The sequence below is a fragment of the Opisthocomus hoazin genome, chromosome 2 (assembly GCF_030867145.1).
Source record: "Opisthocomus hoazin isolate bOpiHoa1 chromosome 2, bOpiHoa1.hap1, whole genome shotgun sequence".
NCBI lineage: Eukaryota > Metazoa > Chordata > Aves > Opisthocomiformes > Opisthocomidae > Opisthocomus > Opisthocomus hoazin.
In genome coordinates, this window is record NC_134415.1 from 11,313,144 (window position 1) to 11,327,380 (window position 14,237).

Consider the following 14,237-nt stretch of genomic DNA (forward strand, 5'->3'; position numbering starts at 1 on the left):
GTTACTCTGAGGAGGGAGTAACATATTGGAGCAGGACAATCAAAAAAAATGTGTTTGGAAACTAAAAGTGTTTTAGCGGATCTTGTGGGATTTGAATTGGAGTGCTGATGAAGAGGGAGGTAGTCATTCTCTCCCACGGAGTAAAGCAAAAGACCTATTAAAAGCTACATGGCACATTATACTTGATGGATTTATTGGCTTTGTACCTTTTTTTTTTCCCCTCATCACCCACAATGCTGCTGGTACAAAGTAATTCTGGTTAGCTGTATGTTTGCTCCTGCTGGGAGCACCAGCAAATTTGAGGAAAAGAGCTTTACTGGCTATGCATAAGTCTAGAAGAACTGGCAGAAAATTGGTACCTCTTGCTTTGGGAAAGTCAGGAGAGATTGAAATGAGATGAACCCCATCATCTAGTTTTGGGGTAAAGCAATGTATGTAAGAATGTCTTTGTGCCACCTGGGAGTACCTGAGTACTTTAGCATGCTAGACTGCTCCATTTGTACTGGACATGACACCTTGGTAATTCTTCTATGCACTACTGCCACAATAAAAGTTGTTTCTTTTTTTAATGGTACCATTTTACAATTCGTTTTTCACGATTTACAAGCATTTCTTTTTTATTATTTGAAAGAAGAGACTTTTTTTTTGCAGTGTTCTTGAGAGAGCTGAGATGAGCAGTAAAAGTGTTCTCTCTGCTTCCGTCCAGTTACAGTCAGATCTCTAATGACTGGTACCATGAGATGTAGTCATTTTTGTTTGGGTTCTGATCTCATGCTTGTTACGACCTACTGTCGCCCAGAACTGGCACGGATATATAAATTAAAGGATGTCCTGTGAATTTATTCAGACTTTTGTCACTGAGTACTCTCGTGGTGGCAAACCAGGCTACAGATCCCTGATGTGAGCTGTTGCTCCTTTGAGCTATGACAGTACTGATCTTTGGCAGTCTCTCAAGTGTTATTCTTCAGAGCGAGCAATTCCGAACCTAGCAGGACGGTATACAGTCTCACTGGGGCTTGGAGTTACTGTGAACAGTGCCTAGGTCATTTGGGCAACTGGGTCTTATTTTTGATTGACTGATGCTCCAAAGATCTTTGGCTTGACCTTAGAGCTGAACTAAAATGTTAAAATGGTTATTTTTGGTAATAAATTGCTAGCCATAAGATCAGATTCGCCTACTTGTGGACACGATACCTGTGAAGTCAGGATGCCTGTATGCAGTTCTGAGGAAAAATGTCACTGAGACAAACGGAGGGATATTAGGTTTATGTGGAATATACGACTCATTTCAGACTCTGTTCCCAGGCGCATTCGCTGGAGGAGGATAGGGTTCTGCCTGTGGAGGGGGCCACAGCTGACTTCTGCTTGTGCTTTGGCCACTGCCTCTGAGGAAATGTGTCTAATGGGGCTCTGACCACTTAACACTACAAACTAATTCTTTACCTGTTGCCCATTCTGCAACCCATATCTCACGGGGCTGTTTGCCACCATATGTGGTTACTCTTAAGCATCCATCCAGAACTGCAATGTGATATCTGACTCTGCAAGGACCAGAAAGGTTTCTGTTGCCAGAGAATTTCCTTTGTCGCATGCGAACATTTATGGGTGCTGTGCAAATGCTAATTAGTGTCAGGCCTAATCTACGCACTCCCTTCCTCAGGTCTTGGCTTTGTTAGAGAATCTGCTTTATTCCGAAGGAGACTTTTGTGTACAACAGGTACACAGATCAGGTGGGGAGAAAAACAAGAGGGATCACTTGGGCAGTATCTTTGTATTAATGTTTCTCACTTCCAGATGGGAGCTCCTGATTCCCTCATTAATTTCTTTGCTATTAATATCATTCCTGTTCAATTCCTGTACACATTCCAGAAGCCATAATGATATTAAACCCCTCTTCCACATTATTCATCTAACCAAATGCAAAACAGGCTAACAAAACTTGGTGGAATTGCAAATAAGCAGTTTGCAGGGTATATAAATAAAACTTGTGAGAACTGACTTTTCTGTTTCTTCCTTATAAAAATGGCAATAGAACAAGTTCCATCTTGTTTGAACTTCTAGTCCTGGCATTTATTATTAATGTTGTATGTCTGGCCACAGTGTGCCAAAGGCAGCGATGTGCATTCCTGACAATAGGGACTTAAAGTACTAAAGATGGTAATTTTACCATTTTGTTCCTTGTTATATTTTACTTTTGGATTATTCTAATGTATTTTTTGCCTTAGGTTCACAGGAAAAACAGGCCATTTAAAAACATTTTCCTGTAAAGCATACCGTTTAGTGGCTGTTCTGATCTTTCCATTTGACTTTTTACAGGTAAATCAGCCAATATGTTCAAAGTGTTTCATCCTTGTAAAAGTGTTGAGTCTCTACTTCATCTTTTGTTGTATTGCAGATATAGCTGTAGTCAAAATAGAAAAGTAATTGCCTTTTGTAGCCTGTTTCTTACTTGGCTTACTCTATCAAACATTTTAGTTAAAGAGCTTTCAGCAAACTTAAGTTTTGGGACTTAGACCTAATGGTGGAGCCTGGAAGTGTTTGCTGAAGTCTGCCATAGCAGCTTGACCGGGGTTGGAGTTGCTGCTGACAGTTCATTAGGCAAAATGTTACTGCCTCTGTTGTGTGGTTGTGAGGCCCCATCTTGCAGTGTTTAGTCCCATGCTGCTGTTTCTGCTGTCGGACTCCCGGTGTAGGAATTCACCAAGAAGAGGGTTTGAAGAAACCTCTGTCCTTCTAAAACTTGACAGGAGATCAGACAGATTGGGGGTAGAAATTTTGATGATTCAACTTTTTCCTCGAAGTTCATTATGTTTTTCCACTTTACTGTTTATGCTAGCCTGCTGTACCCTTTGCACTTCCGGTGCATTTTAGGATTGAGTTTATTTTCTTGGATTGCACTCTCACTAAAGTGTAAAACTTTAGTTGCCCAATAACATAGAGGTTTTTCACTTGTCCTCTGTGAGTGACTTTCATCAAGTCACTGCAAAGAAGGGTGCATGTCAAACAGCTCCCTCTATAATATATATCGAAAACATTGTGGAGGCATTAATTCTGAGAAGGCATCATAACAGCAAAAAATGTGAGATGTGGAGATAAATTTCACCCTTCCGTGTGAAAACTGACTTCTGCTCTACAGACTTGGATCAGAGTATAGATCAGTGACGGGCTACAGGCTTTTACTCTTTTGCACCATTTCCTTGTAAGCACTGAAATACAGATCCAAAGAGGTCAGGTTACAGCATCTGGCTGTTTTGGGGGTCCCGTGACATGGCTGAATACATTGTATTGATTCAGAACAACCTTTTTCTGCAAGTCAGGTGACCAAGAAAATGATGTTTCTATAAGATGATTCTGCTGACAGTGTGATGCTTAAAGCTGGGGACTAGATTTTCCAGCGTCTTAATGGTAGCCACAAATTGGAATGCTGTTTTAATTGCCTATATATACATTTTTTTTTTTTGCTTTGAGGCTGGTGCCACAGCCTTACCCATCTCAGTTTTCTGTGCTTGTAGATCAAAATACATTTTTGTAAAAGGGGTTCAGCAGTGTATTCTTGGACTGAAAAATCACTGGATGCAGACTTTGCTGCTTTACTTGCCTGTACAGTATTTGCTGTGCTGCTAATACAACCACTGTTGATTTTGAAAGGGCCATCCCTAAAGTTCTGATATTTGCAGTTCTCTAAACACTGCATCAAGATGAACAGAAATGAATGTGCTGATCCTTTGGTGCTCCCTGGAATTATTCCATTGATCTAAATGGCACTTTTGGTTAGAAATGAGTTTGTATGACCAGGTCTGTAACTTTTAAGCATGGCCCTGCAGATATTCTTGGACTGTACTGTTATGACAGTTCTACATGAGCTGAGGTGCTTTAAGGATTTATAAGCCCTGAAAATGAGCTTGTTAAGCTGGTTCTGCTACAGAAGATGTGTCCTTTCTGGTAGCTCATAAACCCCTTGGAGATGTTGTGTTAGCATTCGGTTGGCAGGCTGAACATAGTCTTTGGGAATATTATATTACACCAGCAGTAAAATACATCTGAGGACTTACTGCCATACTGGCTTGATACTAGCTATAGCCATAAAAAGCTTATGGGGTAGTGACTGGAACATGACTCTTTGGTACCGAACTGTGATTTATGGTTTCACCTTTGCGTTATCTAGCGTATGTGTCTTGAAAGCATTTTAAACTGCGGGCTAAACAAGACTATGCAAGGGCTGAAGAAGGCTGTCCTTCCTCTGTCTCCCAAATAATATGTTGTTCAGAAGAAAAAGTTGAGACGTGGGAGCCCTGCAAAGTGGGTTATTGCTGTTCAGTGATTTCTTTATGCTCTTTCACACTCCTGTGCATAATACTGGGGGCACTGTTTCATCATTGGCTGTGAGACTGTAGGAATGAAGTGATTTGGAAGATCTGTTGTAGTAAGCCAAACACGTGTTCTGAGTATTTTTCTAGCTCTGCTGTTGAAGTCTGCAATACAGTTCCATTGACCTTGATTACTTCAGCCTGAAGAAGCAGCTTAAAACCTGGCCTACATTTAATGAGTTCTCTTAAGCGGGCCAGAGTTTTGTGTGGGGCAGCAGGTGTACGCAGTTCAGGAGTTACTCAGCAGGGACAGACTGTCTCAGCACATTATTAGCATGTTATGCCCTTCAGCTACTTTAAAGAGTGTACTGGTAAGAAAGCAGTATGTGAAAGAAAATGGCTTTGTTTTGTTATGTTAGCGCTAAAGGTGTTAGCGAAGTCTAAGAGCATACCATAGCTCATTTGCTTTTGTTCTTAAGTTATGTGTGTTGTCACTTGCTGGGTTCTTTCAGTGTAGCATATTGCTTGAATACATGTGGCACTCAGTGAGACGTGAGCATTTGTACTCAAAAATTAATCAGAAGTTAGCAAAGGGCTCTTGTTCTGGAGGGAACTGCAAAATTCTGAGTTGGAGATGTCAACACCTTTGGAGATCAGTGCCCTGCTTTGAGAGATAAAAGGTATGTGCTGCCTCGGAGATGGAGATCAAGCCTGAAAAGAATGTATCCTTTTAAAAACATTATAGTATTGTAAGTAAGCATCATCTATTATGCTTGCAGTGTGGCCTGTTTAGGACTAAGCAGTCTCATAAAAACCAGTTGTTCATTACATCCTATTGCATGTGGTTCTGAGAGGAGAGGGGGCCCATCCATGCCACCAGTGTTATCTCATGCTACTGGAACTCAAATGCTGTTGGATGCTGTCAAAGGCAGGGAGTGGGATAAAATCTATTCCTGCTCAGTAAATCAGTCCAGTGGTGGTGGTCGGCAGCTGGGACACTGCAGCTGGTTTCTTTTCAGCTGCTGGGATTGAAATTTTTTTTTGTCTTCTCATGGAATGCATCTGAATGTTTCCATGCATATCCCTCTAGAGTCAATGCCTGTTTGGAAAAGAAATTTAAGATGAAAATAGATGTCACCAGCTGAATTTAATTTTTGTGTATTTTGCAAACTACCTTCTTTGTGATACAGTGCCCAGTAAACAGTTAAAGTTGCTCATTGTCTGTAAACAGGACTAAGATTTTGTTTCCTACTTCATATGATTGTTATGAAGCTGCGTATGTGAAAAGAATATGGAGTTCCTAGATGCAGATTTTTGGTATTAAGTGTATTTTCTGTGAAAATGTGCACTAAAATAATAAAGTAGAATAATTGTCTTGCAAAAAGCCATGAGAAATGTGAAAGTGAGGTGCTCTGATACTGTTAGAATAAAATGGGGACATAAGTAGCTTTGGAATAAAGTAAGGCTTCTCTGCGCAGGAATTGGTTCTTGCACTTTGTTCTGAACTCGTTTAGTGAAGAAATCTGTTGAAGTGTTGTATGTGAAACGGCGTGGGTCAAAGTCTGGCCAGCTGTAGCTTACCTCATTGTGACCTGTGCAGTTAAAAGCTGCCTTTCTGGTAAAACATAAACCAGCTCTTAGAAAAGCACGTTACTGAGAGCAGTGCTTATCTCCAGAGTTTCTGCTTTCTCTCATCTCCTGTGAGTCTTCACCTTTTCTGTTTAAATGTTATTTGCTACTCAGTGTTCTTATTTTCAAGCTACAGGGACCATGAGTGTCTCTCCATACAGCGAATTTCTTAGCAGTTGAGCTGGTTAGAAGACTACAAGTGAGACTGCTGTAGTCTTGAGAGAATGAGAGCAGACTCAGCAACAGAAAATCGCAGTGGCTGTGGCAGTCCCTTGGGAAATGAGAAATCTAGGGCAATGCCTGCTCTCACAGATTCCAGCTAGGATCTTAATCTGAATCCCCTAGATCATGTTGCACAAGTCATGGTGATCTGGCTGAGTATTGGCTGTTGATGCTTCTTGTTATGAGAATTGGGAGTTGCAGCCTTCTGCTAGTGAAAAGTACTGGAAGTGGAGATTAGTGTAATAAGCTATGAACATCTTAGAATTTATTTACAGGATCCTCCAAATAACGTAACCCTTATCTGAAGTATTGAAATGTTTGGGTCAGTGTCCTTGCTTGTTTTTCAGTCCCTGTTTTGTTTTTTCCATAATCTGTGTAGCCCATGCTTTGGTGGGAAGCAGACTGGCCTGTTACACAACACCCATTTCCATAGCCAGCATTTTTCCACCTCTGTGCCTACATCCTTCTGTCCCTCATGGTAAACTGCTTTGTCCACAACAGCACCTCTTTGTGGAAGCGGCATTCCCCTCCTAAGCATCAGGGACTTTAGGCAGAGGTTTATTAGTATCGTCTTTGTTTCTGTAACTCAGTTCTTGGGACACGTGAGGAGACCTGGGCATCATATGTTACAGATCTTTTTCATTTTGTACATTAAGTTTTCAAAATGTGTACTGCAATTCAGATCTGGTGGGAGGTTGGAAATTTTACTTTATATTGAACTAGAACAGCAAATAAAATTCTGGGCCATATAGTGCACTACCACATACATTAACTGAGGCTGTGCTATCATTTACGGCTTTGGAAGGGACCTTTGTGGATCATTTAAACCAACCCTCTTGCATGGACAGGAACATCTTTCACTAGATCAGGTTGCTCAAAGCCCTGTCCAACCTGACCTTGAACACTTGTTGGCATCCACAGCTTCCCTGGGCAACCTGTTCCAGTGTCTCACCACCTTCATCATAAAACTTTCCTTTTTATGCAGTCCAGGATACGATCAGCTTTCTGGGCTGCAAGAGCACATTGCCAGCTAATGCCCAATTTTTCATCCACCTGTATCCCCAAGTCCTTAGCAGGGCTGCTCTCAATTCATTCATCCTCCAGTCTGCTTTCATCTCGGGGATTGTCCTGACCCAGGTGCAGCGCCTTGCACTTGGCCTTGTTGAGCTTGAGGGTTACATGGGCCCGCTCCTCAAGCCTGCCGTGGTACCTCTGGATGTGGCCTCCCTTCCCTCTAGCAGATCACCTGCACCACTCACCTTGGTGTCATCTGCAGACTTGCTGAGGGTACACTCAATCCCACTGTCTACGTGTCCTGGTTTTGATTAAAACAGAACTGATTCTCTTTTCGAGAATATTCCTTACAGCTAAGTTCTTCTTACTTAGTCGCTACATTTTTCTGAAGCTGGTTGCATATTTTACAGAGACTGTCTGCTCCAAAGCTGGTAACACCTGATGTTTATAGTTACACTGAGCTAACGGTAGGAAAGGAATGCAGAAAAGGCCCCTGTTTATAATTATCACTGTAGCAGCCAAGGTCACTGACAGATCTCTTGGGTCCCGCAAGTGAGGAGTCGGAAGGGGTCGTATTTGTGGGGAGGGGCGGACAGGACAGGTGACCCGATACTGACCAACGAGGTATTCCACGCCACGCACGTCATAGTCAGTTTAAAGCTGGGGGATCACAAGGGTCTCACTCTTCTTCGTCCATGGCCACCCTCTGAAGAGGACCCTGCTACTTGTCCTGCCTGTGATCCTGATCCAGATCCCGATCCGTGCATTCCTGAGTCCAGTTCTGTCTGCTGAGGAGGCCAGTCCAGGACCTTCTGGTGCTGTCCGGCAGCTGCTGGCAGGATGCTGGTGCCCGGCACCCAGCTCCGGGAAACTCACTGTTGGTTTTGTGTATTTTGCATTATTTCTCTTAATATTATTAGTGTTATTAGTAAAACTTTTTATATTCAATTTTTAAGTCTCTCTACCTTTTCCTCTTTTTCTCTTCCTCTGGTGGGAGGGAGGGGGTTAACAGAGAGCATCTGCCACTGTTCATTGTTGCCTTGCTTTAAATGGTGCACCATGTTATTGATGAAGATACTAAATAGTACTGGTCCCAGTATGGACCCTTGAGTGACACCACTTGTTACTGGTTTCCACTTGGACTGGACTTGGACTGTAGCTCTTTAGACATGACCATCCAGCAATTCCTTACCCATCTAACAGTTATCCATCAAACCCACTTCTCTCCAGCCTAGCGGCAAGAATGCTGTGAGGGACCATACCAAAGGCCTTACAGAAGTCCAGGTAGGTGACATCCGTAGTTCCTCCCCTATCCAGTGATGCAGTCACTCCATTGTAGAAGGCCACTGGATTAGTCCAGCTTCAAGTGCTTCGATTTAATTACACTACATAAAGTCTTTTTTTCTTCCACATTTTTCCTTTGCCTCCTGCCTACAACCCCAAGAAAAGGTTGGGGCTCGAAGCTTGGAGGCTATGTGGACTTGATTTTGGCAGAGCTCAGATTAGACAGTTTTTAATTACTTCTGGATTTTAACAAAAATTGATACTGTCTTTTATTTTCTTTAAGCTTTTTTCCTAGTATTTACAAGATCTACTGTGATAAATACTGTTCTCTCTGGTCTGAACAATAGGATAGTGTTTCCAATAGCAATTGGTCCTGTTCAGTCAGGGAAGAATTGAGATGGATGGAGTTCCCTGCTGGGTTCGCGTGTCCACAAGTAAACTGTATCCTAGAGAACATCGTGCTTTTGTCTGACACCAAGACTTGCTGCTAAGGTTCAGATTTGGAGTGTGACAGTTTTAGGGGTGTGAATAGTTGCTTCTATACAATAGAAGAAGCCAGGAGCCTCGGCTGTACAGCTGAGTGATGCAGCCTGATTGACATCCAAATGCCTAACCTGTCCTTGTCCTCTTTTACCACAGGGTAGCTGTGGCCAGACTGTATTGGGGACAGTCACTAAGACATTTTGCCCCGCAATGCTGCACCTGGACACTGTCTGTGAGAGTGCTTGTAGTTGTAGTCAGCGTGAAGGACAGCTAATTTGGATGATGCTAGGTACTCTTCAGGCTTTTACCATGCCCCTGTTTTATTTACGAATATAGTCAGTGAGACTGCTTTATAGCCTGAGAGTCTGTTTAATGTGAACATGCAGGATCGATACAGCCTGAGAAATGTAGCAACTGACGTGCCTAAAAATGGGATTTAAGCATAATTCGTCTGAACCTTAAAACAGGGGTAAAGACCTGTGTTCCAAAAGCTGTGAAGTTTGCTAGATGCTCACAGTCCCTCAGTGCCAGAGCCTTAGTTGGAGGCACCAGGTAGCCTGTAGTCTCTTTGCATACGTACAGAAGACGGGGAGCTAGGGGCTAGTATCTATGATTCAGTGCTCATAGAAACAAACACTGACATACCAGAAAGAATAAGAAAAGCATTACGTACTGAAACAAGATTCTTTTATTTCAGTGCAGTACAAAGAAATAGGAGTTACTTTGCTTTGAATGAAAGTACTGAAACTAAAAAATGAAGGAGAAATACATTTGTGTAGTACTAGGAATCCTTGGATATCAAAGCAGTGAAAAATGATAGCCATGATGCTGCAGCATTAAAATAAATATTTACATAGCTTTAATGCATTACTTCCATGACTTAGCATTGTATCATTCGCAGCTTGGTTTCCAGCAGTATATTACCACTGATAATGCTGTCTTAGCCATCAGTCTTTCAGCCAGTGATTTCCTCATGTTTACAGTGCATTGGTACAGCAGCAACACTCTGTACCAAGCCACCTCTCCAAAACCTCAGCAAAACCAGTGTCAGCCTCTTTTTTTTCTTCCAAAAGAATGAATCTGCTCAATTCTGTTAATTACGTTGAACTTTGGTTACATACAGTAACACTGTGAACAGTGGGCCCAGTTCACAATTGAATAACATGAACTCAGTCTATTAAGGTCATGAGAAAGTACTGTTTTCTGAAAAATAAAACAAGAAAAAAACCAAGCAATTGCTACATTGTCATCCTGCAGCACCAAACACAACAGCTGCTCAGTTTTGGACTTTTTCAATTACAGCACTACTTTTCAACTTCAATCAGGACAGGTCATCAGTTTTCCTAGTAAATGCCAATGAGTTACATTTTCAAAGGTATTAAAACATACTGACTCGTGGTTTGCAGCAGAGTCAGTAGCCCCATTTACAGACCCAGTTAAATACACAGGTATTGCTGTGAACCAAGCCCATTGTCTAAAGGAAGCACATTTCTTGCCCAATTAAAAATCTATACATAAGAACATGTTTTTATAATGTATTTAAATAGCTGCTGTTTTAAGTTATTAAAATCATGTGTCTTCCTGTTTGCACTTTGTACCCACACAAAAAATGGATAAACATGCAGTAAAATGTAGCATCCTTTAGAAAATAATGTGTAAAAAAACCATTCAGTATCTTATATTAAAGCATTTACACTGCATAGGCATTCATATAAGGATATAGTATAATAAAACTCATCAAATATACAAGCATGCAGCAGTTGCTTTATGTTCACAGTTCTAGAAATGACCACACTGATTTCTTCAAATATAAATTGGATTATCCAAAATAGATTTTGCAGCCACTCTCCTTTGCAGTGGCAAACTATGTTCTCGTGTGCATTGCAGATACTGACCTATATAACAGGCCTAAGCTATGCCGCTGTATTGTACACATCTGTGATAAATACTGTGTTTTGAAATAGGAAGGAGAATGAGAAGTTATCCATACTTCTCGTAGTAGAACTTGGAGACTACGCAGTGCTTGAATTGAACAAAATATATAAGCATATTTATTGTATTCTCCTTAGAGAGTAACACTGCAATCTTGCCACATATCTAGCTACTGCATAAGCTGGCCATGCAGTTTTCAAAATAAGTTTAGACAGATTTTTCTATTTGATATTGTATTCCATCAGAAGAGGAATAGTAGTAAAATTATATAGTACATACCCTTTTTGCTCTGCAAACTTTACAGAGGACTTCTGCTACTTCTAGATTGTGTAGGGAAATACAATGCAGTGCCAAAGTCACACTCAAGAGATTTAAAATATGTTTACAGAGAGGTCTTCTTTCTTCATTTGCTCTTTTGAAGGTGGTGGCGTTACATATGATGGTGAGCTTGGACCATCTTAACTGTCACAAGATGACAGTACCCAGATTAGACCTCCTCTGTGGCTGAATGCCACCTGGAGGGTAAAGTTGAGGTCATGTGGCTTGATGTTGTCTGTGGTTTTGACTTGCTTGTTATTGCCTAGCTTGGCAAGTTAACCTGGCGTATGGCTCCAGGACAACAGCAAACAAAATACCTGGAGACAAGGCTTGTGTCAGTTGTGCAAGGTTTGTGAAATTGGGCTCTCAATCACGATACAGGTTTCAGATGTGCCAAGGTGAAATGGGATTGAGGAGTATGACTTAAAACCCTCTCCCTGTCCAGGTGTTTCTCCAGTAGTGCCTGCATTCTGCTTTTTCCCTGACTCACCTTGTCTTCACACACTGTAATTTCTGTGTCTTTAAACAACATGTGCATGTACTTCCTCTTCCTGAGCACTTCGGGTAAAGCTAGTGGAAGTAACCTAGTAGGATGTTAATAGCACCAGCAATGCAAGTCGCAGGGATTCATCCCTGCGTATAAAGCAGGAAGGGATTCAGCAACAGCACGTAGGGAGTAGCTTGAAGAGGAAAAAGACAGGCAAGAGGCAGAGGGGGAGATAACAAACATTTGCCAATGGAAAGGGAGTGAGGAAAGGGAAGAGAGAATTGAGGCAGTGGTTGCTGTTCTCTCCGTTTTTGTTTTTTTGTTTTTTTTTAAAAAAGTGTAATCCTCTCTGGAATGTTTAATTCAGAGAGAAACATTGCCCTTTGTTTTTTACAAAAGTGAGTTTTGGCACACATGTAATGTGGGAATGAAAAGGTGAGTAGATGGCTTTGGTATGTGCTATCAGAAACTGTTACATTAATGTACTTCTGTGCTGTGGCCAGGAGTTTACTCTTGTATTTCATTATTCTGAGTCTCTCTATGTGTGCACATTCCTGTTTTCTAGTAAAGGGTGTGTGGCCCTTTCCATAAAGAGCTGTACTTATTTCCTGTCAGTCTTATTTAAGAGCAGGACAGCAGTGGAACAAATCATTGTACTAGAGGTGTTCCAATCTCTTCGGCACAGATACTCGTTTTTCCTTTGAGGATGTGTCTCTGTGCATATGCGTGTGGAGAGCCTCAGCTCTCCGTATTTGGAATCTGACACAAGGACATTTGGAATCTGAGATGGATATGGAGGCATCTAAGTGCTTTTATTGTATCAACTGGCACTTGAAAAGTGGGCTTACAGTTTGTTTTAGTTGGCTTGCTTGCTGCCACAGATGTTGCTTTTCTGCCTTTCTCCAGATTTGTTCACTAAGATCTCTGCGGTGACATACGAAGACACAAATGCGGTGAGAAGTGACTGTTTATTAATGATTATTTGGCAGTAAGGTCTGTATAAATATACGTAGAACCCCATTTTTTTTGCCTACCTTTTAAGCTGTGTGCATCTATAGATAGACATAAGACTTTGAATGCCGAAACCTTTGTACAGCATATCAAAGTTAGCAGTTAACAAATTCTTCACTGCATCTGTCATATTAAGAGCAGCAGTTTAGATGTGGGGACTGTCCACAAACATAACACTGTTTTGGTTTATACATTTCAACTTTATTAATCTGAGGCACTGCTTTAGCCTCTTGTTCTTTTTCCACTTCTCATTTATTTTTTTGAATGTTGGCAAAAATGAAAATGCATTCTGTTTTGATCCTGATTTCTTATGCATTTTAATATTTGCACTAGGTTCTTTGGGTTCCTCACTGAATCTGCCATTCATTTTTCTTTCCACAGGGAACATTTTTATAATCTAGTTTGGAAGTGTCTTTGAAGAGTCTGGAGATGGGTAAAAGCAGATGTCACAGCTGTCTTGAGTACAGTGAGAAGGAGCAAAACGAGCTCTCCTGAGAAGCCTGACAGTTTGCCACAAGCAAGTTGGCACTAAGCTGTGAGCCCAAGTTCCCACAGGTATGCACCACCTTTTGAGAATTAATAGAAGTTGGATGTATAAGACCTTTGCTTTTTTAAGGAACCTTATAAGCTCTATTTCTAGTAGCAACCTGGACTGTTTCTTGAAAGGAGGAGACTGCATCTTCCACTTGTACCTGCCTTTTCTACCCCTCTTACAAAGTGAAGAAATTAATTCCGTTCCTGAAGGTAAGGGGTCTTTGACCTCTCACATTTTCATGCTAAAGTTGGCTTCACATTGGTAGAGACTGGTTTACACTAGAATAAAATGAGGCCACTAGAACAGGTATTATATCAGAAGAACCTCTACCTCACTTAAAGTTTGCCATTCTCCCCCACCCCAGTCTCTTCTTCTTCTTCCAGTTTTTGTGTATGTGTCTCTCCAGGTGAAGAATTACGTGAGGCACCTGGAATTCTGTATTTGACCTCCTCTATTATGCTTTCTGTAGTATCACATTAGGTGGGGGCTCTCTCAAAGGGCAGAGGCATGCTGAGCAGCCAGCTGTTCTCAGAAGCAGCAGGTAACTAAATATATTTTGTTTTCTTTGCTCCTCAGGCAATGACAAGTGAAAACCTGGACTGGGTTGCTGAAGAAGCAGGAGAGAGTGAGAGAACAAGTGAGATAGGAGAGCAAATCCCTGACCTTTAGAAAGAAACAGCTGTCAGATCCAGAAGCACCCTGCTTTTCTGTCAAGTGTCAAGAAAAACACTGAATACAGTTTCAGAAGAGGTACTGTGTCATTTGAAGAAATACATTAAGGAATAATGCAGAGTAACTGAATACTGAGCAAATCCACTTGAAAACATTTGTTAGCAAGTCAGTCAATAAATGTTGTCCCACACACTTCCATTTGAAGAGCTTCTCATTGTATGTGTTGTATGCTGTCTTGCTTAGACAATGCTACATATAATGGTGCATGCCTTTAACGATTCCTTCTCCATTGAAATCCCCAGTAAGTCCCTCAAAGTTACATTTGAAAATAACTCCAGCTTCT

The 14,237-nt window shown here is 41.4% G+C and overlaps 1 long non-coding RNA gene across 3 annotated transcripts; it reads left to right on the forward strand.

Annotated features, from left to right (window-relative positions):
* The first annotated feature begins 5,920 nt into the window (after positions 1–5,920).
* On the forward strand, positions 5,921–14,218 carry LOC142360420 (uncharacterized). Of its 3 annotated transcripts, none has more exons than XR_012763024.1 (6): positions 5,921–6,007; positions 8,403–8,456; positions 12,583–12,629; positions 13,069–13,242; positions 13,328–13,431; positions 13,799–14,218. It is a non-coding gene; the product is annotated as an uncharacterized LOC142360420 (long non-coding RNA). The 3 variants fall into 3 exon arrangements; XR_012763013.1 differs by having other exon boundaries at positions 13,331–13,431; positions 13,799–14,104; XR_012763014.1 differs by lacking the exon at positions 8,403–8,456 and having other exon boundaries at positions 5,945–6,007; positions 13,331–13,431; positions 13,799–14,098.
* The last annotated feature ends 19 nt before the right edge of the window (positions 14,219–14,237 follow it).